This window comes from Phragmites australis, chromosome 7, assembly GCF_958298935.1.
Source record: "Phragmites australis chromosome 7, lpPhrAust1.1, whole genome shotgun sequence".
NCBI lineage: Eukaryota > Viridiplantae > Streptophyta > Magnoliopsida > Poales > Poaceae > Phragmites > Phragmites australis.
This window is the reverse complement of record NC_084927.1, coordinates 23,422,892-23,445,564: the sequence shown is the minus strand read 5'-3', so window position 1 is coordinate 23,445,564 and position 22,673 is coordinate 23,422,892. Positions and strand designations below refer to the sequence as shown.

At 46.7% G+C, this 22,673-nt stretch overlaps 1 long non-coding RNA gene across 1 annotated transcript; it reads right to left on the bottom strand.

The window, feature by feature from the left end:
- Positions 1-9,596: 9,596 nt before the first annotated feature.
- On the bottom strand, positions 9,597-10,168 carry LOC133923500 (uncharacterized). The gene is made up of 3 exons (XR_009910636.1): positions 10,058-10,168; positions 9,755-9,971; positions 9,597-9,665 (listed from the first exon to the last, which is right to left on the bottom strand). It is a non-coding gene; the product is annotated as an uncharacterized LOC133923500 (long non-coding RNA).
- Positions 10,169-22,673: the final 12,505 nt, after the last annotated feature.

The following is a 22,673-nucleotide window of genomic DNA, read 5'->3' as shown; positions in this document are numbered from 1 at the left end:
ACGAGTTTGCATCATCTCTGACCGCAACAAGGGCTTTCTACATGCATCAGACGTGCTGCATGATAGCACAAACTACGCCATTGCACGGCCTGATGTGGAGAGAAGATGGTGCATGCACCACTTGGGAGTGAACTTGTATACAAGGTATCGCAGCAAGTCTCTTATAAAGAGATTCAAAGGTTTGTGTCTGTAGACCAGCATGCGAAGTTCAATGAGATATGGAGAGAGTTAAATAAGACCACTCGCAAGATGATGACAGATCAACAAGAACACAAGGACCATCTGCGAGCGCAAATGGTTGAGGAACAAACTATCGTTAGCCGTTCACGTGCTACGTTTAGCCAGTGGATAGCGGGGAAGCCGGTGGAGCGTTGGGCCCTAATCTATGATACTCATGGTGCTAGGTTAGCACTTAGAATTTAAATTACATATTAAACCCTGTCTTATGCAAATAGACCTTCTAAAATTTTTGTATCCCATGATAGGTACACCATCATGACAACGAACACAACAGAGGTGTTCAATAATGTCCTAAAGGGAGTACGGGGCCTCCCGTTGTGTGCCATCATTGAGCTCACATTCTATAGAATGGCGGACTATTTACAAGACCATGGTAATGCTGCTATAAATTGCAGTACACGGTTCACACCTAAGGTGGAGGCAATCTTATCGAGAAGGAGGAATAATGCACACTTTCATCCGACGAGGATCTACAATATGGCCAACAATGACTTTGAGGTCATGTGCTGCTGTAGGTATACTTCAGGGTATAGTGTGGGGGACACCGTGCAACAATGTCAACTTGGGCCTCACGAGGCGAAGTGCACATGCAATAAGCCAAAACTACACCAAATCTCGTTCTCGTATGTCTTAGCCGCTTGTAGGGACATAGGCGGCAATGACAAATCACAGTACGTAGCACCGTACTTCATGATAGATGCATTAAGGAGCACATGGCATGCAAAAATGCGGTCCTTCAACATCAGAAGTAGCTACAAAGCGATTGAGGGGCTTACGTGGATACCTTATCCCCGAGCATGACGCACGGATCCTGAAGACCTAGATTCATGAGGTTGCAAGGTGAAATGGATGAAGCAGATACTATTGATGGCCTACGCAAATGCAAATTTTGCAAACAACCTGACTATGATCGGAGGACATGCCTGACCCAGCGGTAAACTATCATGCACTATCAAAATATAGTGTTTTAGAGTTGTCGCATTTTATTGAAGCATGAAGCTTTTTTTTCACCTATTTATTGAACCATGAAGCTTGTAACATATTCTAATTTGTTATTCACATACTTATTGAACCATAAAGAGTGCAGTATATTCTTTTTTGTTATTTACATACGTATTAAACCATGAAGCTTGTAATATATTCATATTTGTTGTTCACCTACTTATCTAACCATGTAGCTTGGAATCATTGTCATGACTCATGCTGATCTTGCCTAGCTTCTTCAGCAGCGGTACGACGAGAACCATAGAGGGATGATGATTTTCACAGGGTAGCAGGTACCACGAATATATGTGCTTTTTAATTGCTAACATAATTTTCTACTAACACAGTACATGTATTGGATACCTTTTATAATTGCTTACGTTGCGAGCCCAGAGTGTTCACACGATTAAGGAGTTGGACCCTCGATTCCACGAGCTACTCGCACAGACAGGCTTATTACCTTTCGCTCTCATGATGGCCGGAGCTCCCATGGCAGGTGGTGGTAGGACACCTCTCCCGCCAATTGAGGAACCACTGTTCACAGTTCTCGTTGACTGGTGGCGTCCTGAGACACACACGTTTCACTTTCCTTTTGGCAAAATGATCGTAATATTGAGGGACGTGGCCATGCTAACCGGGCTGCCAACCGTTGTTCAGTGTACTTGTTATTCTTTATGATACATGTATTATTCATTATAATGTAATAGTCAGTCATATTATGTCTCATTCATTGTTATTATTGCTGTAATTACTTTTAATTTATCTAATGTTTGTCAAATACTTTTGGAACATAACTTGAATTTATTAATATTTGTAATAACCACATGACAGAGCTTTAAGCATTAAAAGACAACACCTCTATCATAAGACACCCTTTAGACATGAAGTGGCGGCACGACTCAGCTTTAACCATAAAATGACAACACCTCTGTCGTGAGTCAGTCTTTAGACAGGAAGTGACCATATAGCGTAGCTTTAACTATGAAATGACCACACCTCTGTCATGAGTCAGTCTTTAGACAGTAAGTGACCACATGACGTAGCTTTAACTATAAAATGATAACACCTCTAACGTGAGTCAGTCTTTAGACAGGAAGTGACCGCACGACGTAGCTTTAACTATGAAATGACAGCATCTCTATCGTGAGTCAATCTTCAAATAGGAAGTGACCACATGGTGTAGCTCTAACTATGAAATGACCACGCATCTATCGTGAGTCAGTCTTTAGATAGGAAGTGACCACACGATGTAGCAACTGTGAAATGACGACACCTCTATCGTGAGACATGCAATAGACATTAAGTGACTACATGACTTAGCTTTCATAGGAACCCTTGCCTCTACGCAGAGGCAACAATAACTCATGCTAAACTTTTGCAGAATAAAATGAACACATCAAACAATAGCTTTCGCAAGGAATCTCTGCAAAGCATTAGTGCCGAAACTTTTTCAGTTTTCACATGAAATCCTATACTCTAGCCCCCAGCCATGCCCATGCACTCAATCCATGCACCAGTCCCCAGCCACCATAAATAACCCCACCCTCATCCATGGATAAATCAGTCCATCCTCAGCTCTCTCAACTACAGTGTCTTACTCAGCTGCACCAAACCCACCCAAGAAATATTGGGGGATTCTACCTACAAGTATCGTGCATTATAGATACGCAGACCGATTGATTCGAGGCTATATCATTTTTCTTTCCCGGGAAGTTGTTGTTTTGCCATTAAGGAATGCCTTATTCTTCACCTTGTCACGAAAATTTTGAGCTTCGATGTCTGCAAATGCGCCGGATCACTAAAAAAAAATGTGCCATATAAATCATATTGAGTTTTAGTTTTCCTTGTATGTATCACCTTTGCAAATGCCCCCTAGCTAGAGCGGAGCAACATGTCAAAAGACCCTACGATTCGTTGCAGCCAAAGTGCATTGTGGAAGCTAAAGATGTTGAAATATGTGCGATAATAAGAGCATATATATTCATATTTCACAAAAAACATAACAATAACCGAATAGATCATAAAGGATATACATGAACTTACAAGATTGTGCTACCAATGCCGAAACAAAGGCAACAATCATCATGTATTGGTAACAAAAGTACTGAACAGCAAGATGAGAACTTAAAATTTGCTCTCAGAAGATTCTAAACAGGTGGCTCGAAAACTATAAAATTATGCTCCCTAGCCGATCTTTAGTCATATCATAAATTGGACCAATAAATAGAGATTACACCTAGATAAAGATCCTGAACAAAAGTTCTCTAAAAATACTATAGCTTCCTGGACGGTGATGCATAACAAGTGCTCAAACACTAAAAAGAAACAAGCACCTGTTTAACACGATAATAGCAGCACAATAGACCAGCAAGGCTAGAAACCTCAATTACTGAACCATCAACATATACTGCTCTCTCATATATTAATCAAATAGGTTAAGCTCAAACTATAGACAACAACAACACATGTCCAGGAGCTCAAAGCAACTCGGCAGTGAACTGAAAGACTACAGAATCCTAAAATCGGTATACATGCATGATAAACTAGAATCAAAGTACAAAGCCTAGTTACTGCCTATGCCTTTCAACAATTAGAGAACTAAACAGGACCTCATCTATTGTACTCAACTAACTAGTCCAATTTCAATGTACTTAATCATTATCGAGCATACAAAAGCAACCAAACTGTTTAGATCAAAAGAGAGTAAAAACTTACAGTGAGAATTGACGAAAGAAGCGGACAAGAGAGACAAGGCATGACTCGAAGGTCACAGTCCCAGAAATCCTATTGCCCACCGTTTCCGCCGGCGAGAAGGAAGACAGAGATACAATACCCACCACACTGCGGCGTCACGTGTGGGCGAGCCTCGACTATGCAGCTCCGGCCACCAACACCACCTTCTTCCCGGCTCCCAGGGCACCGACCAAGCACGAGAGGAACTCGACTCAACCTCGCTGATGCCAACCGAAAAGAAAACCAGAAGGGAAATCAAGATGTGAATCAATCTCTTTATCTCCAGGAAAAGAGAGGAGGAGAACATAAAGGGGAAGAGCCAGCGCACGCACGTATCTTCAAGGGATTTTCCTCTGAATCGTGCGCATCCTCCCCTCCAATTGAGCGGCTCCCGGTGGATTAGGTGGCCAGCAGCAATACTAGCCACGCCCAAAGCCCCCCACGGACCTCCCTAGGACTCGGACTCGGCGGTTTTGCCACCACCACCCAGCACACACTCAGTGTCCGAGCCTCATCCACCTCCGATGATCCCCCACGCTGAACCCTAGCAGCCGGTAGCTCTTTTGCCGAGTAGCCACAGGCCTGGGCCAAACAAACGAGAGACGGCCCAACTAACTACTAGGATTCGGCCTACAGAGAAACTTTCTTCACATTAAAATTTCAAGATACACAACAAAAGGTATACCGCAGTGCCATTGCCCTCAAATAGGGTTTATGGTTTGAGGAATCAACCAATTAGGATGTGATGTTCCATTATTGGATCATCCACGGATTTTGGTGGGATCATACTATTTCTCATATTACACCGATAATTTGCTTGTAACCTGTGAGAGATGAGCTGGAGACAAATCAACCAATTCTATTCTTTAAACCAAACAAGTTGGTTAAGTTTGAAGCTAGGATCGGATGATGCAATTCATCACCATCACTGCTTAAATGAAACACTCTAGGATGATCGTTGTCTTAATTTTGTTAATTAAGATATATAACGCGAAGGAGAAGGAATATCGTCATCACTGCCACCCGTCCCTCTCTAGAGACCCTTGTACAGAGAAGAGAACCCGGCAAAAATCAAACATCTATACAATGGAAAGGCGGCAAAAATAAAAGTGCAAAGTCATTTGAAAAAAAAAACTGAAACTGCAAAATATGATGACGAAGTAAAGAATAAGTCATTTTTTTAAGTAGCTTACGAAAATAAAATGATCCCTTCTTTTGAGAGAACCGCTACTACTTTATTGACTCGTTTTGGACCCGCTACTCTGTTGTTGCTGCACACCCAAACTGTTAACAAGATGCAACAATAGATTTTCGTCAGAGAATTAACATTGGGAATCCGTGGACCACACGTGCGTCCGCGTCGCCGTCCACGCATGCATGCATGCACAGCCAGAGCCGGGCATGGAAAATTGAACGCACACGCATGCAGTCTCGGATCGAGATCGAGCGGAGCGCGCTCGCCGGCCGGCCGGAGGTTGGGCGCGCCGCGCCGCGCCGCGCGGTCCCGGCATGGGCTCCCCTCGTCTATCGGCGCGGCCACCGCCACCGCCCACCGCGCGTAACACTTCTATCCCCAGCGAGCGGCGAGCCCGGCCGGGCCTGCTGGTTTCCGCGGAATGACGCACAGCAGCAGGCGCGGGTTCTCGGCCATGCCCGCCCATGCAGGTGGCTCCCATCCCCCAGCTTCGGAAGGTCCCCTGGTTCGGATCGGCAGACGCGGGTCTCCAGCTACGGAAGGCCCCGCCGGCCACCGCGCACCTGCATCAGGTTCCGATCGATCGACGTACGATCATCAGGTGTCGCTCACGCTCCTGCAAGTTGAGGTTCTCGCCAAGTGTAGGTTGCGTGCGAGTTGACCTACTCGGTTTTGACTTTCTCGGGAGATTCCCACGGCAAGCAAGCATGGCGCACGTACGCGCACCTGGCAGCGCCTTTTGCACTGCATCATTGCATGTGTCATCGATCGCGTGCCTTTACCGTTTGCTTCTCCTGTCTTGATTATACTAATACTCAGTTCTTCATTCAAGTGCTGTGTACGTTAAAGATGCAGCAGAGACGATGGATGCCCGTTGGCACTTGCCAGGGCACGTATACAGTCAGTGTGGTTTAAGGAGGATGGCCGACGCGTCGTCTCACGTGGCTCCAGAGGACTTGGTCGGTTTTAGACCTGTGTAGTCTTCCGATGGCACGGTGAAGAAGCATCAGCAATCATGGTTGGTTGCTATACGAGTTTTGCTTAAGTCTCCGAATAAACTCAAGGACATATTTGAAGAAATTCTGACCGTTGGAATTCAGATTTTAAGTTGGTTCCCCCAGGTCCAAGTGTGGTTGGCTTGGCTCCGATGAGGGAACGTTGGATAGCTCAATCTGAGCAATGGTAGTCTGATGGACCTGATCCACCGGAGGTACGTACAGTTCTTCAGTTCGTACTGGTTCACAGTATGGACAATTTGTGTTGAACAATTTGTTTGGAACGTGAGGTATATTGAATTGTGGCGAAGTTACATGCCAGAAAATCGATTCTTTCTGCCTGTCTCTTTGAATGTGATACAATGTGCTGGTTGCATCACCAGGAGTCCCATCGTGTGACCATTGGCTCCGTCCACCCATTGCCACGTAGGCTTTGGTTTAGCCATATGGGCTCCAATGAGTTGCTAGCTAGGACTATAATATAAAAAGAAAAATACACCAGCGGGCTCTAAACCTGTCTAAGGTGTATCCAGGTTCATAAATTCGTAGGTAGTATTTGGTTGGAGAGATCTAACCTGGATGGGATGGTCTCATTTATATTTTTTACTCATCCAAGTGTTTGGTTGTAAGAATGGTATGGATGGACCGATCCAACAAAAAGGAATATTTTAGGAAGATATTGGATGGACTGATCCAGCAAATATAGTCGGACGAAGCCATCCAGTCGCTGTGCAGACGCCCGTGCAGTTGCTAGCGTGTTGTCTGTGCGCGCTGTAAGTGTTTGTTTATGTTTTTTATTTAACTTTTGATTTTATTTGATAGTAAAAAGTGGTTTAAAAATTTTAAACATTTTTAATGAGTAAACTAGAGCTCACTATCAACTCATTTTAATTAGTTTGATCTAAAAAGCCGGAGCCAATATTTAATTAAAACTCTCTAAATAAATCTAATTTTATAATTTTTAATGTCTCAAATAAATTCTCAAAAAACTGAAAAAATTCACTAATATTTTTCTCATGTGATATACTAATTTATAAAAATGTACCGTTTCATTATATCCATTCACATCCATCTAACCAAACAGAAAAATAACTCATCTTATCGATCCAACCAAATAAAAAAATTAGCTCATCTTATCCCAAAAACAGGGATGGTCCTACCTTATCCAACCTCGCCTTCCAACCAAACGCATCCTTAAAGGGTAGATTCTTAAACTTGTCAGGTGTTCGAGCTAAAATATCGAAAATACATCTTCGACTGCTGACGTGGCTGCTAACGAGGTATGTTTTGTCATCCTCTCTCTCACCTCACACCGGCAGCAGTCACGTAGGCGGAGGGATATTTTTTAGATTTTGGACATTGATGAGACATTTAGCAAGTTTAAAGATCCATATTATTTGCACTTTAAGAGTTTGGGGGACCTGGATGACACTCCAGATAAGTTTAGGGACCAAGGATGCATTTTACTTTATATAAAATTGGACCCCCATATTTAACCTATTGTTCTTTCCACCCTCGCACGTGCTACTCACTACCGGAGACAGCTTCTTTGCCGAGTGCCTGAGGCACTCGGCAAAGGACGATATACACTCGGCAAAGGCTTTGCCGAGTGCTACACTCGGCAAAGGGCGCTCGGTAAACAGTTTGTCAGCAAAGACCTCTTTGCCGAGTGTACTTTATCGGGCACTCGGCAAAGGCTTTGCCGAGTGCTAATCTGACACTCGGCAAAGGTCTCCGCTTTGTCGAGCGCCAGTGAATCAAACACTCGGCAAAGGTGGCATCTTTGCCGAGTGCCTGGACCGTGGCTCTCGGCAAAGCATGTTGTCACTTTGCCGAGAGTCGTGGCCATTGCACTCAGCAAAGTGACTGAAAACAGCCTTTTTTATTTGTTTTTTACATCCCATCCAAACAAACAGATATATATATAACAAACATCACCAACATCACATATATATCATCAACAGCACATATATATCACCAACACCACATATATATCACAAACGTCACATGTCTCACAATATATCACAAATAAGTTCACAAGTAATCCAAGTGCTCCATCATCTACAACCATAATTGCAAATAGAAGTACCATTAACAACCACAAGTATCATCACCAAGATGGTCAATGAAACTGATTTGGTGAAGGATTCGCTGAAGCATGAGGATCGTTCGATGCCGCCGATTGATTCTGCACAAAGGAGAAGAGATTGCATGTGTGAGACAAGATAAATATATACCATACATGAATAAAACTTTCATACTCCACTAGGTTTGACCGTAAGCATGAACATACAAACTAAAACATTTATACTCACAGGAGTAGAATAGTGAGGAGGTGGAGGTGGAGGTGGAGCGAATAGCGAAGGTGGCGGAGCTACACCCGTAGCGGCGCCAATACTTTGCATGTACTGAAGAATCTCCACCATCCTCCGCTGCTCGGCCTCCCACTCGGCCTCCACCCTCTCCATCGTCGCCTGCATTTGCTCCCGTATCCTCCTCTCTTGTTCCAGCTGGGCCTACAATATATTCACCCTAATGTTACAATAATGCAAAGGAAAGGTATGAAAAAACCAATGAACGACGAATAAATCAGGAATAACATCGAGTGCCTCCACCCGGTGGTGTGAAGTGTCCTTCCGAGGTCGTATGGCCGGGCTCGTGCTCGTGCTGCTTGCTCGAATCTGGGAGAGACTGGGAGTAGCGGCCGAGTCGATTGCGCCGTCGCCAATCCAGTATCGCCCATGCTTCTTGCCTCCTCCCACCCTCATGACGACTTCTCCATCAAGGTCCTCGGTGCTCGGATCGTACTCTGGCCCATGGACCTCCCTTGCCATCGATGTGTACTCACTAAGGCGGTTGTGGACGGTCGCATTACTGTACGCCTCGGGCTCGTCCTCCGGGTTGTAGTCGACGTCGGACGTCGCCTTGCCCTTGTGGGCCATAGCAAATGCCTTGAAGATGGAGCAAGGCTGGCCACCATGTGACGCCGACTGCGAGAAAAACAGCAAGATGATTAGAAATCATGCAGAATTGAGCGTTAGAATAAATAAATGAATTCGCGTACCCATGTTTGTGCGTATCCGCTGAGGTTGCGGCTGCCTTGATGGTGTGCTACACCTGGCATCATCAAACGCCGCTCCCGGCACAAGTTGTGCGTCTCCTCCCACTCGCGTGAGCACCACTTGTCCACCATCTGTTCCCAGCACTGGGGATGCGCGGCGCACCAATAAGGAATCATCTACAGGCCATCAAGTACATGACATATCAGAAGATGAAATTAAGCCTACTTAATCTCAAAAGGAATCAGTATTAATGTTCTGTATTTATCTGCAGGTACTGGTCCCGGGTCAGCGTCATGGTTCTTGCGTCCCTTTTGGTGACCTTCGTTCCAACGACGGTCCCGTGGTAAGTTACGACGGCCTGGATGCGCGCCTCGTAATCACGACGAGTTTTTTGCAGCATTTGGTAGCCACCACATCCGCCCTGGCCTCATGTCCGTCCTGGCATCTAAAGAAATCCTGCATACAAACACGATTTACACTTTCATTGTTTCAAGAATGTCCAATAAATACGATGTATTGAGCAATGTAGTGCGAGGAAGACTTACCCACAGCTCTTGCTTCACCCGCTCCGCCTTGTTGTTGAATACCCTGCGGGCCCGATCTGCAGCATCGGGGGCGGCGGCGTAGTGGTCAAATGAGTAGGCCGGCCCCGTCACTCCGGCGTACTCAACCAGGCCAGGGAAGTGCTCCTTGCACAGAAGACCGAGGATGCCATTGACTTGGCGTGTGTGAGCACCTCCACTCGCCACAATCGTCCAGTTCCTGCCCAAGTGATTAACAATCGTCCAATTTCTATTTTGATATTCAACATATCATATAAAGTAGTGATAACATCTAAAGTTACTTACTTTTCCCCCTCGGGTCGAATCAGCGGGCGTCTCTCACGAGGTATCGGTCGCTGAGGGAGGCTCGCGGGACCTCGCAAGTAGACGCTCGACGAACTAGAGGAAGCGGAACCCCCTGCTGTTGCCTCCTCCTCGTCGTCCTCCTGCGCGTCCTCCTGCGCCTCCTCGTCGTCCTCCTGCACGTCCTCCTGCGCCTCCTCGGCGTCCTCCTGGGGCACCTGCTCCACCTCCTCCTCCTCACGCGACGGGGCGGCAGGCGACGACTCCCTCCTGCGGCTGCTCCTCCTCGTACTCTCCCCCGGTGCAGCGGGCATTGTCCTTCGGTACAAGGACGTTAGCTTCCGCATCCCACCGCCCACCATCTTTGTTCAATCACCTGCAATTAAAAAGAGTAAACCAATAAGCACAGATAAACAAGAAGTACTTAGAAAGAGATGCAACGTTTTACTTTCCGTTTTGTGAATCTTAATTTCAGCCGCAACGTGCACATGAATGAGGCTATCAGAATGCAAATGGAAGTCCAAAGAAGGATACATGAGCAACTAGAGGTAATCAAGCATGCAAATTAAAGTACGTGGAATTCTCAGGGAGTTTAAAATCTTCTTTTAAAAGTATCAGGAAGTTTACTTAACTCGACTTTGTTTGTGCCTTTACCATGTTGCTCATGATTAACTTTACAACATGCCTCCATGAACATTCTTAGGAAGCTCACTTATTACCACTACTAATGTAGCTTGCTTGGTCCTTCACATGTTGTGCTCATGCATGCATGAATATGTTAACATGCAGGTCCAAAAGCACCTCCAGATGAGGATTGAAGCCCAGGGGAAGTACATGCAGTCCATCCTGGAGAAAGCGTACCAAACCCTCGCTCCAAGTGCTTTATTTGCTGTGAAACTATAGCAGATGATTATTAACCGGTGCATGGCTAAAAATAAGTATAGCTGGAGCAAAATGGGGAATTGAGATATATATAGCATGTGTCATTGACGATCAGGATGATCTTACATTCTTACAGTGGTGCATCACTTGTTGGATGATGCTCCAAGATTACCTATTTTGAAGATGTACGTTCTATGTAATTGTGTTGTTGAGATGGGTGTAAATGCACGTGCAAAATTCTTTCTGATGGTTTTACATAATGTATTACAGTGTGTCCTTTGACGTACTAAATGATCCAAATTAAGATAGCTAGCTTACCCAGCAGCATTAAGCTAGATTAATTGTATAATTTTGCTGAACAAATATATAGGCTACCTTCATACATGCGATAATGTGTACAGGTGCATATCTGTAAAATGGGGCCATCTCTGCAAAATAATGGTGCTGTAGTTGATAAAAAAAATTATATTGCCTCTCATGCAATTAATCTAGGAAACTTGGTGCAACACCCTCTCATGCATGATGCATGCAGATAGATGAGGTGTTTTCATGCATGGCATTGGCACCAACAAATCTAGCTATAGCTAGCTAGGTTATAACAGTCTTGAAAAGGAACAAGTCTATGCGAAAGTGCCCCCACTATATTGCAACAGACAAAGCAGTGCTCTTCACTCTGGTCGATGAGACGATGACCATGCATACATGTTAGTACAAAAAAGGTGTCCTGTTATAACTAGCACAAGGTAATTAAAAGAAACTAAATCATATTATCCCATCAACTTGCAAACAGAACCATCAATACGCGCTCCTGAAGATATGGAGTCAAGGAAAAATATTATTAATTATTTCTAGCTAGCTAGCACAAACACTGGGAAGCAGCTGAACTAATAACTAGTACACAGGATACATGCATGATGCAAGCACGAACTGGCAACAAACAAATTCGAATTCGATCGACCCATCAAGTGGGCCTATAATCGATATGATGATTCTACAGCATTTAAAGAGGAAAAGACGGAAGAAAAAGGAGATAAGGAAACAAAACCAAAGTGAGAGTCGTACCGCACGGCGGCGCGGCGCTGGGGGCGGCGCGGGCGCGGGAGTGGGCGGCGGCGGCGCTGGCGTGGGCACCGCGGGCGCGGGCGGCGCGGGCGCGGGCTCGGCCGCGGGCGCGGGCGCGGGCGCGGGCGGGGGCGGCGGCGGCGCGGGCGCGTGTGTGCGGTGTGTGTGGGCCGGCCGGGCCGGGGGTTAAATGCCCCCTTTGCCGAGTGCCCCCAATCTGGCATTCGGCAAAGAGGGGTTTTTTTTTTAAAAAAAATAAAATTCTTTGCCGAGTGTCCCCGATCTGGCCCTCGGCAAAGAGGGGTTCTTTTAAAAAAAATTTAAAATTCTTTGCTGAGTGACAGACGTCCTGGCACTCGGCAAAGAGGCTTCTTTCCCGAGTGTCATTTTTTGACACTCGGTAAACCCTAATTTTTTTTTCACTTTTGACCTCCAAACTTTTTCTGCAGTTCTCATACAATACCTGGTACTCCATGTTCCAATGTGGCACATTTCTCGGACTTTTTCTATATTTCTTTAATTTATTTCAATTAATTGAATTTTCTTTGATAATTCAAATTATAACTGCTAGTCATTCGAATAATGAAAAAAAATGAATGGAAAAATGATATTCATGTTATTTAGTATAATGTGAGGCCGTATCCAGGAACAGACCACAAATTTCGAAGTTCTTGTTCACAAAACATGACCACGAACTTGCGGTCGAGTTGTTTTTAAATTGTATAAAAAGCAAACGAAGTCCGAAAATCATGAAACTTGTCAAGATGTCATGATATCATATGTGGAGGCTGTGATAAAAATTTGAGGAGGTTTTGCGCAAGTTGTCATGTACGATGCTTGCAAACCGAAGAATCTCCGAAGAAACCTGGATAAACTTCTTCGGTTTGCAACAGATTGCAAGCATCGTACGTGACAACTTGCGCAAAACCTTCTCAAATTTTTATCACGGCCTCCACATATGATATCATGACATCTTGACATGTTTCATGATTTTCGGACTTCGTTTGCTTTTTATACAATTTAAAAACAACTCGACCGCAAGTTCGTGGTCATGTTTCGTGAACAAGATGTTCGAAATTTGTGGTCTGTTCCTGGATACGGCCTCACATTATACTAAATAACATGAATATCATTTTTCCATTCATTTTTTTTCATTATTCGAATGACTAGCAGTTATAATTTGAATTATCCAAGAAAATTCAATTAATTGAAATAAATTAAAGAAATATAGAAAAAGTCCGAGAAATGTGCCACATTGGAACATGGAGTACCAGGTATTGTATTAGGACTGCAGAAAAAGTTTGAAGGTTAAAAGTGAAAAAAAAATTAGGGTTTACCGAGTGTCAAAAAATGACACTCGGGAAAGAAGCCTCTTTGCCGAGTGCCAGGAGTTTGCCGAGTTCTTTATCTCTGGCACTCGGCAAATAGCCTCTTTGCCGAGTTCTTTCTCTCTGACACTCGGCAAATAGCCTCTTTGCCGAGTGCCAGATGTTTGCCGAGTTCTTTCTATCTGGCACTCGGCAAATAGCCTCTTTGCCGAGTGCCCGAGAAAAAGCACACGGTAAAGTCTGAGACACTCGGCAAAGAAGCCGTCTCCGGTAGTGACTATCTTCCAATTTCAGATTTGCTACTGATTGGTGCAATCCATGCAGTCAAATTTGCTGCTAATTTGTGCGATTTAGGCCGACAATCAAGCGCATTATCATATAGAATTATGAAATCTGTACTAGACCGTCAGTTGAACAAGGAAAGAGTTCTATCGACCATGGCCATGGCGTTTCGGTTTGCCTTCAGACTTTCAGAGGACGGTGCATGCACTCGGATTGGGCAAAACCTGCCGAGTCAATGCGAACTGTGGAACAAAGGGTTTTGTTTAGGACATCAAAATCCCTCCATTTCATCAGTATTGAGATTTTATTTGGCAGAGCTTTAGCTACAAGATTTATACAAGATTTAGAGTTTATAGGATAAAATAAAGTTGTTTAAATATTTGTTTTCAGTTCAAAATAAGAACAAGATGTCACAACCAAAGACCCTCAATTTGTCTACAGCTCCAGCTCTAAAAAGTTTTGAGTTAGGAATGATCAGCTTAAAAAAAATAAATTAAAGCTCTGTCAAATAAACCATAAGTATTCTTCTAGGATCTAAAGGTAAAACCGAAAAAATTGCTAAACGGATTGGGGTTGCCTCTCTTTCCCCACCTCGTTCTATCGCCGCCAGGCCCGCCACACTTTGTTGTGCTATCATCGTCGACGGCGACGGGACTCTACACTCGAGGTATCGTCCTCCTCCTATAATCTGTCCTCTACTGAGACTGCACCGGCGTGGTGTGGAGATCCGTTTGGACTTGGCGTGGTGTGGTTTGTTAGGATATTTAATCATGTCACGGTGCCCGGTTCAGTCAGGACTTGTGCATCGTAGTCTGTTAGCAAGTCTGTTAGGAGTCAAAGTCTGCTAGCAGGTCGGTTAGGAGTCAGCTGATCATGGCCACGAGACTCGAATGTGGGATGGCATGATTAGGTTTCCTGGCTGAAGAGTTGGGCGAGTAGCCCATGTAATCATGTTCTCGTTTTGCTTCTTAAATAGATCAGAAAAGCCCGCTGCAAGTAGTCCGAGGCAGCACCAAAACAAGTTCTGAGTTCAAAGCATTCGTTCAATCTTTGTCGATGACAATAGCCTGCTTTCTATCAGGCACTCAGCGAGCTGAGTTGAGTACGCTCTGTGCTTCTTGATTGAGCCAGCGCGTGTGTTGGTGTGTGAGTCCAGGCGAGAGGTGTGTGTTTGAAGCTTCGGCAACGTCAAGTGGCATCAGAGCCAGGCCACGTTGATCTGCAATGCCGTGGGTTTCGCGTTCAGTATCCCCACCACCATCACATCCCAGGTGCACTATCGGCAAGGGCAGCAGCGGCGACGACCGCGACCGCGGACTGGTGGTATACAAGGTGGTTCGGGAGATCGGAGGAACAACGAACTACCCCACCCTCATGCGTACAAACTACACCGGCTGGGTTGCGCTCATGAGGGTCATGCTGCAAGCTCGAGGCTTGTGGGAGGCAGTCAGTGTGGGCACCATCGACTTCCACGAGGACAGAATGGCTCTGGAGGCCATCCTTCGAGTCGTCCCGCAAGAGATGATGGGCAATCTCGCTGGGAAGAGCAGCGCCAAGCATGCCGCAAGAGATGATGGGCAATCTAGCTGGGAAGAGCAGCGCCAAGCATGCTTAGGAGGCGATCAAGACCATGTAAGTTGGTGTAGATCGCGTCCGCAAGGCCAAGGCACATATGCTTCGCTAGGAGTTCGACGCCCTCTCGTTCCACGATGGGCAGACCATGGATGACTTCGCGATGAGGATCACCGACCTTGCAAACCAACTCACAACCCTCGGTGACACCCATGATAAGGAAATGGTTGTGCGCAGGTTCTTGCAGGCCATGCCCCCCAGTACTCTCATATCACACTTTCTATCAAAATGTTGCTTGATCTCTAGATGTTGTCCGTGGAGGAGCTAGCGGGCCAGCTCAAGGCGATGGAGGAACATCATGGCCTCGACGGTGCGGCAGGCTCCAACTCAGGCGACAAACTATTGCTCACCGAGGAGGAGTGACTAGCGCGCCAGAAGCAGTGCCAAGCTGGCAAGGAGACATCTGGTGGCTCCAGATTGGGCCGTGGACAAAGGCATGGTAGCAAGTCATCGGCACACATAAGCGAGGGCGCGCGACACGAAGGGCGGCGCACAAGATCTCTAGCACGACAAGTGCCACAACTGTGGCAAATATGAGCACTGGGCGCGTGACTGTCGCGGCAAGCAACGGCGCGAGCGCAAGGAGGCGAACCTGGCTGAGGTGCAGGACAATTAGCTAGTGCTCCTCATGGCCGAGCTCATCCAGAACACTATTGCCATGCCGGAACATGTCTTGCTCCATAAAGAGAAGGTGATCCCATGTGACGGCAACCATGACTCGTGGTACCTGGACACTGACGCTAGTAACCACATGGCAGGCAATTGTGCCATGCTCACGTCGCTCGATGGATCGCTGGTGGAGATCAAAGGGTGAGGCGCTGTCGTGTTCAACTGTAAGAATGCTGAACACCATGTGCTTACAGATGTGTACTTCATCCCTCGTCTGCGCAGCAACATCGTGAGCTTGGGCCAGCTTGACACGAACAGCTGCATGGTGGTCATTGAGGATGGCGTGCTCACCATCTTCGACACCGTGTGCCTACTGCTGGCACAGTTCAGGCGATCAAGCAATTGTATGTACGTCCTCAAGCTGAACATCGCCAATCTCGTGTGCTTGCTCGTGAAAGCTAACGATGTCGCGTGGCGATGGTACGCACGTTTTGGCCATATGCACTTTCAAGCGTTGCATGAACTCACCGCGAAGAAGATGGTCAATGGCGTGCCTCTGATCAACTGGCTCAAGCAAATTTGCAGTGGCTGCACACTCGCAAAACAACACAGGAGCCCATTCATGCAAGCATCGGTCTACCACGCAAAACGGCCACTAGAGCTCGTGCATGGGGATTTGTGTGGGCTGATTACTCCGGTGACCGCATGCGACATTAAGTACTTCATGCTGATCGTTGATGATTGCAGTAGTTACATGTGGGCCGAAGTACTGCAGATGAAGGATGAAGCCTTCAAGCATTTCCGCAAGATCAGAACACTTGCTGAAATCGAACGGGAGGTGAAGCTGAAGGCGTTCAGATCCGATCGAGACGGAGAATTCAACTCACTAGAGTTCGGCACGTGGTGTGATGAACAAGGTATTCGGAGGTACACGACAGCGCCGTACTTGCCGCAACAAAATGGGTTGTTGAGCGGCAAAATCACACTGTCGTGGAGATGGCCCGTGCGCTACTTAAAAGCATGGTGGTGCTGGTCGTGTTCTGGGTGGAGGCCGTCAAGATGATAGTACATATCCTGAACTGCTCACCAACGAGAAGTCTGCAGGGGAGGACACTGTATGAAGCCTGGCACGGGTGGTGGCCGAATGTGTCCTATTTCAGGACGTTTGGCTGCGTCACCTATGTGAAGAAGATCGGCCTTGGCATCTCCAAGCTCTCGGATCAATCGGCATCGATGGTGTTCGTCGATTATGAAGACGGGAGCAAGGCGTACATGGTCTATGATCCAAAGGAGAAGAAGCTTCACATCACATGAGATGTGATCTTCGAGGAGGACAAGCTGTGGGACTGGGCCGCAAGCCAGAAGGAGAGATCCGTTGAACACTACCCTGGCACCTTCACCTTCGAGCACTCCACCATGCATGACGTAGGCACTGCTTTGGTGGGAGGAGGTTCTACCTCGGAGGGATCCCGGGGGAGGGGGGGAAGAGGAATCGGAGCTGCGCACACCGGTGGCTCCAATCACCACACCCGGCGAGGTTGAATGGGCTTCGCCACCAACCGGACAGACATACGACACTGAGGGAGTACCGCTCCATTTTCGCACCGTGCAGAACATCGACAACACCCTGGAGGTGCACGAGCTTGAATTCACCGGCCTTTGCATGCTCACGGCTGAAGAGCCAACAAGTGTGGACCGGACCCTCAAGCAAGGCTGCTGGCGTCAAGCTATGGAGGATGAATTGCACTCCATTGAAGACAACAAAACGTGGGAGCTAGTATGTCTTTCGGCCAACATCGGGCAATCAGACTCTAGTGGGTATTCAAGCTTAAGAAGGATCCCCAAGGTCAAGTCGTGAAGCACAAGGCTCGGTTGGTCGCGAAAGGCTACGCCCGACAGCAGGGAGTTGCTTTCAATGAGGTCTTCGCGCCGGTGGCTCTCATGGAGACTATTCGGGTGATGATCGCACTAGCGGCACATGTCGGCCGGCAAGTCCATCACATGGATGTGAAGCCAACCTTCCTCAACGACGATCTGATGGAGGAGGTCTACGTGCAGCAACCTCCCAGCTTCATCAACCCCGAGCGCGAACACATGGTGTACCGGCTGCACAAAGATCTGTATAGGCTGAGGCAGGCACTGGGGGTGTGGAATGCGAAGCTCGACGACGCACTGCTCCAGCTCGGCTTCAGGCGCAGCCTATTGGAGCATGTAGTATATCAAAGATCAGATGGTGACACCCTCCTGCTGGTAGGGGTGTATGTCGACGACCTCATCATCACTGGGTCCACGGTCGACGCCATCAACGAATTCAAGTAGCAGATGAAAAGAGTCTTTAACATGAGTGATCTCGGTTTGTTGGCATACTACCTCAGGATCGAGGTGAAACAAGAAGCCAGAGGAATTTCCCTTTGTCAAAGCAGCTACGCGAGCAAACTTGCTGAATTGGTCGGTCTGGCTGGTTGCAACTCATGCGCGACACCAATGGAGAGCAAGGTGAAGCTGACAAAGAAGTAGGAGGCTGCTGCAGTGGATGTCACCGAGTACTGGAGTATTGTTGGGAGCTTACGCTACCTGGTGAATACCAGGGCTGACATAGCCTTTGCAGTAGGCTTGGTCAGTCGGTTTATGTAGGCTCTGACAGTACTTCACATGCCAGCCGTGAAGCATCTGCTCAGGTACATGAGTGGGACATTGGGTTTTGGCTGCTGCTATTGGCGTCTTGAAGAAACAGAGGTGAGATTAGTAGGATACTCTGACAGCAACTTTGCCGGTGATGCTGATGACCAGAGAAGCACTTCAGGGGTGGTGTTTTTTCTTAGAAGAAGTTTGATCACTTGGGCTTCACAGAAATAGAAGATTGTTGCTCTCTCCTCGTGTGAAGCAGAATACATCTCGGCAGCCACATCAGCATGTCAAGGGATTTGGCTCGGCAAACTGATCAGTGACCTGACTGGGGCTGAACCAATGAAGTTTCAGTTTCTTGTTGACAAATCGACAATTGAGCTCTGCAGGAACCCGGTACATCATGACCGGAGCAAGCATACTGACACTCAATTTCATTTTATCCGAGAATGTGTCAATGAATGCAAGGTGGACATCGACCATGTTCGCACTGAAGAACAGGTTGCAGACATCCTAACAAAATCACTCGGGCGTGTGAAGTTCGCTGAACTGCGACAGAAGATGGGCGTGGTGGAAGTGAAGATGCCATGATTAGGAGGGTGATTTGTTAGGATATTTAATCATGTCACTAGCGTATCAAATAATCTTAGCACGATGCCCGGTTCAGTCAGGACTTGTGCATCGTAGTCTGTTAGCAAGTCTGTTAGGAGTCGGAGCCTGTTAGCAGGTCGGTTAGGAGTCAGCTGTGTTGGAGGAAATGGCGCCGCTTGACCTCTCTGGGTCAGCGTGCCTCATTCTTATAGATGTTTGGGAATCAACCAATCAAAGGAAAGATTACATGCGTGGCTCATGGCTCACGGCAATAGGAGACGCAGCTCCAATCAAGGGATTAGCTCCTGCTAAATATAAATGATGCGCATATAGCCCTTGCTAAATATAGATGATACACTTCTATGTTTAACACCCCCCCTCAATCTGGACGGTGGAACACCAGGTTCAGATTGCGCCGAATATTACAGTATGGAGTAGTCGGCAGTGGCTTGGTCATGATATCGGCGACTTGGTCCTTGGATGAAATGAATCGAACATCCAGTTGGCGAGAAGCAACACGTTCCCGAACGAAATGATAATCAACCTCCACATGCTTTGTGCGCCGATGAAAGATTGGATTGGCGGAGAGGTAGGTGGCACCAATATTGTCACACCATAGGGAGGGAGGACGCGGTTGGGAAATCCCAAGTTCGCGTAGCAGGACTTGGATCCATATAACTTCCGCGGTAGCATTTGCGACCGCCTTGTACTCATCTTCTGTGCTTGATCTTGAAACAGTTGGCTGTTTGCGCGAGCTCCAGGATACAAGATTGCCTCCAAAGAAAATGGCATATCCTCCTGTACTGCGTCGGTCATCAGGATTGCCGGCCCAGTCGGCATCAGAGAACGCACTCAATAGTGAGGACCCGGTCTTGGTGATGCATAGCCCCATATCCAAAGTAGAATGAAGATAACGCAAGATGCGTTTAACCGCCGCCCAATGAATTGTTGTTGGTGCGGATAAAAATTGGCACACTCTATTAACAGAGAACGAGATATCCGGCCGAGTCAAGGACAAATATTGGAGAGCTCCAACAACACTGCGATAGCGTGTAGTGTCTTCACTTGATAGGGGATCACCACTCTTGAGAAATAATTTTTCATTAGGAAGCATAGGAGTTGGAACATCATTGCAGGAGGACATGTTTGTGCGCTGTAGCAATTCTTGAATATATTTGCGCTGTGTCAAGACGAGGCTGGTGGAGGTGTGATGCACCTCAATACCAAGAAAATATCCAAGATTACCAAGATCTTTTACTGCAAAATCAGCCTCAAGTTGAGTGAGAAGGCGATCCGTAGCCGATGACGAAGAGCTCATAATAATGATATCATCGACATAAATGAGAATATACATCTTAACACCGCCTTTGTTGAAGAAAAATAGAGAAACATCGGCCTTGGAAGCATGAAACCCCAGCTGTAATAATTTGCCGCTCAGGCGAGAAAACCAGGCACGAGGGGCCTGTTTGAGACCATATAATGATTTATCAAGCTTGCATATATAAGTTGGATGAGCGGAATCAACAAAACTAGGTGGCTGCTTCATATATACATCTTCTTCAAGATGGCCATGTAAAAAGGCATTCTGAATGTCAATCTGGCGAAGAGACCAGCCACGAGAGACTGCAAGGGATAATAGCAACCGGATGGTGGTGGGTTTGACAACCGGGCTGAATGTATCATCATAATCAACTCCATATTGTTGCTTAAATCCCTTGGCTACCAGTCGGGCTTTATAACGATCAATAGAACCATCAGCTTTGTGCTTGAGTTTGAAAATCCACTTGCAATCAATTATATTGAGACCGGGACGTGGGGGTATCAAATGCCAAGTCTTGTTCTTGATAAGAGCCTGGAATTCCTTATTCATTGCTGACTGCCATAGGGGATTTGCTAGAGCGGTGACATGTGATGTGGGAACTGCATCAGTAGTTCGGACTGCAAAATAGATAACTGTACCATCAGTGCGTATTTTTGGTTGCCGGAGATTATGACTTAATCTTGTGCGGTGGGGATGTGCAGGAGGATTGTGTGGAGCTGCTTCCAATTGTGCGACAGGCTGAGGCGCGACATTTGGCGCAGGGCCCGCCTGGTCTGCTGACGTGGGGCCCGCCTGATCTGCTGACGCGTCGGGTGGCTGTGCCGCAGGGGACACAGACGGGGAGCGCGGGGAGCGCTGGCCAGCCTGGTGCGCGTCCGCGGGCGAAGACTGCGGAAGCGGTTGTTGGCGCGGGGTACCAGGCGGAGATCCCGAGGCACCCGTCCCAGGTTGACTCGCGGCCTGGGCAGGATCAGGCACGGCAGTGGTCGGTGCTTCCATCAAAATAGCTCCGGGATTTTCAGCTGCATGCATAAAATTTCCAGGGAATATATGTATATGGTTAGTGTTCAAATTAACGCTGCTACTGTCCATGTTGGGTGCAACGTTGGATGAAGGAATATTGGAGAAGGGAAATTTTGTCTCATCAAATATGACGTCGCGCGAGATGTAGATGCGACCCGAATCCATGTCAAGACATTTGTATCCCTTATGAAGACCACTATAGCCCAAAAACACACAAGCTTTGGATCGAAAGGACAGTTTGTGTTGATTATAGGGTCGTAGATGTGGCCAGCATGCGCAACCAAAAATTCGTAGCATAGAATAATTTGGTGGGGTTTTGAAGAGGCGTTCTAGCGGACACAGGTTGTCAAGGACTCGGGTGGGTAAACGATTGATGAGATATGTGGCAGTGAGAAAGGCTTCATCCCAAAATTTTATTGGAACCGATGCATGAGCAAGGAGAGCAAGCCCAGTTTCCACAATGTGACGATGCTTTCGTTCGGCCGACCCATTTTGTTGATGTGTATGCGGACAAGAAACATGATGGGCTATACCAAGATTTTTTAAAAATTGGTTATGAAGCTTTTGATATTCTCCCCCCCCAGTCAGATTGAACACGTTTGATTTTAGTGTCAAGGAGACGCTCAACATGGGCTTGAAACTGTAGAAAAATGCGTTGAGCCTCAGTTCTATCATGCATCAAATATATCCAGGTAAACTTAGTAAAATCATCAATGAAACTTATATAATATTTGTAGCCACCAACAGATACTGGAGCAGGGCCCCAGACATCAGAAAAAATAAGTTCTAAGGGAGCAGTAGAACGATGAACAGCATGTGTATAAGGAAGTTGATGACTTTTGCCTAATTGACACGCATTACAAACTGAGGAATTGGACTCCTTGACATGGGGAAGTTTATTCAAATGTAAAATGGATCGCATGACGGGGGTGGAAGGGTGGCCAAACCGAGCATGCCACTGTTCAGACGACACCTTGGCAGTAAGGAGGGCTTGCTTGAGGAACTCAACATCGGAGGGCTTGATGGGGTAGAGACCGGATTCAGATCTTCCTTCCAGAAGAACTTGCTTCGTTGCCTTGTCCTTTATAAGAAAATGATAAGGATGGAATTCAAAAAATATATTATTATCACGAGCAAGTTTATGAACAGAAAGAAGATGTTTGGATATATCAGGAACATGAAGCACATTATTTAGGGCAATAGGACGTGTAGCGGTATTAAACGAACAAGAACCAATATGCATAATATTCAAACCTGTCCCGTT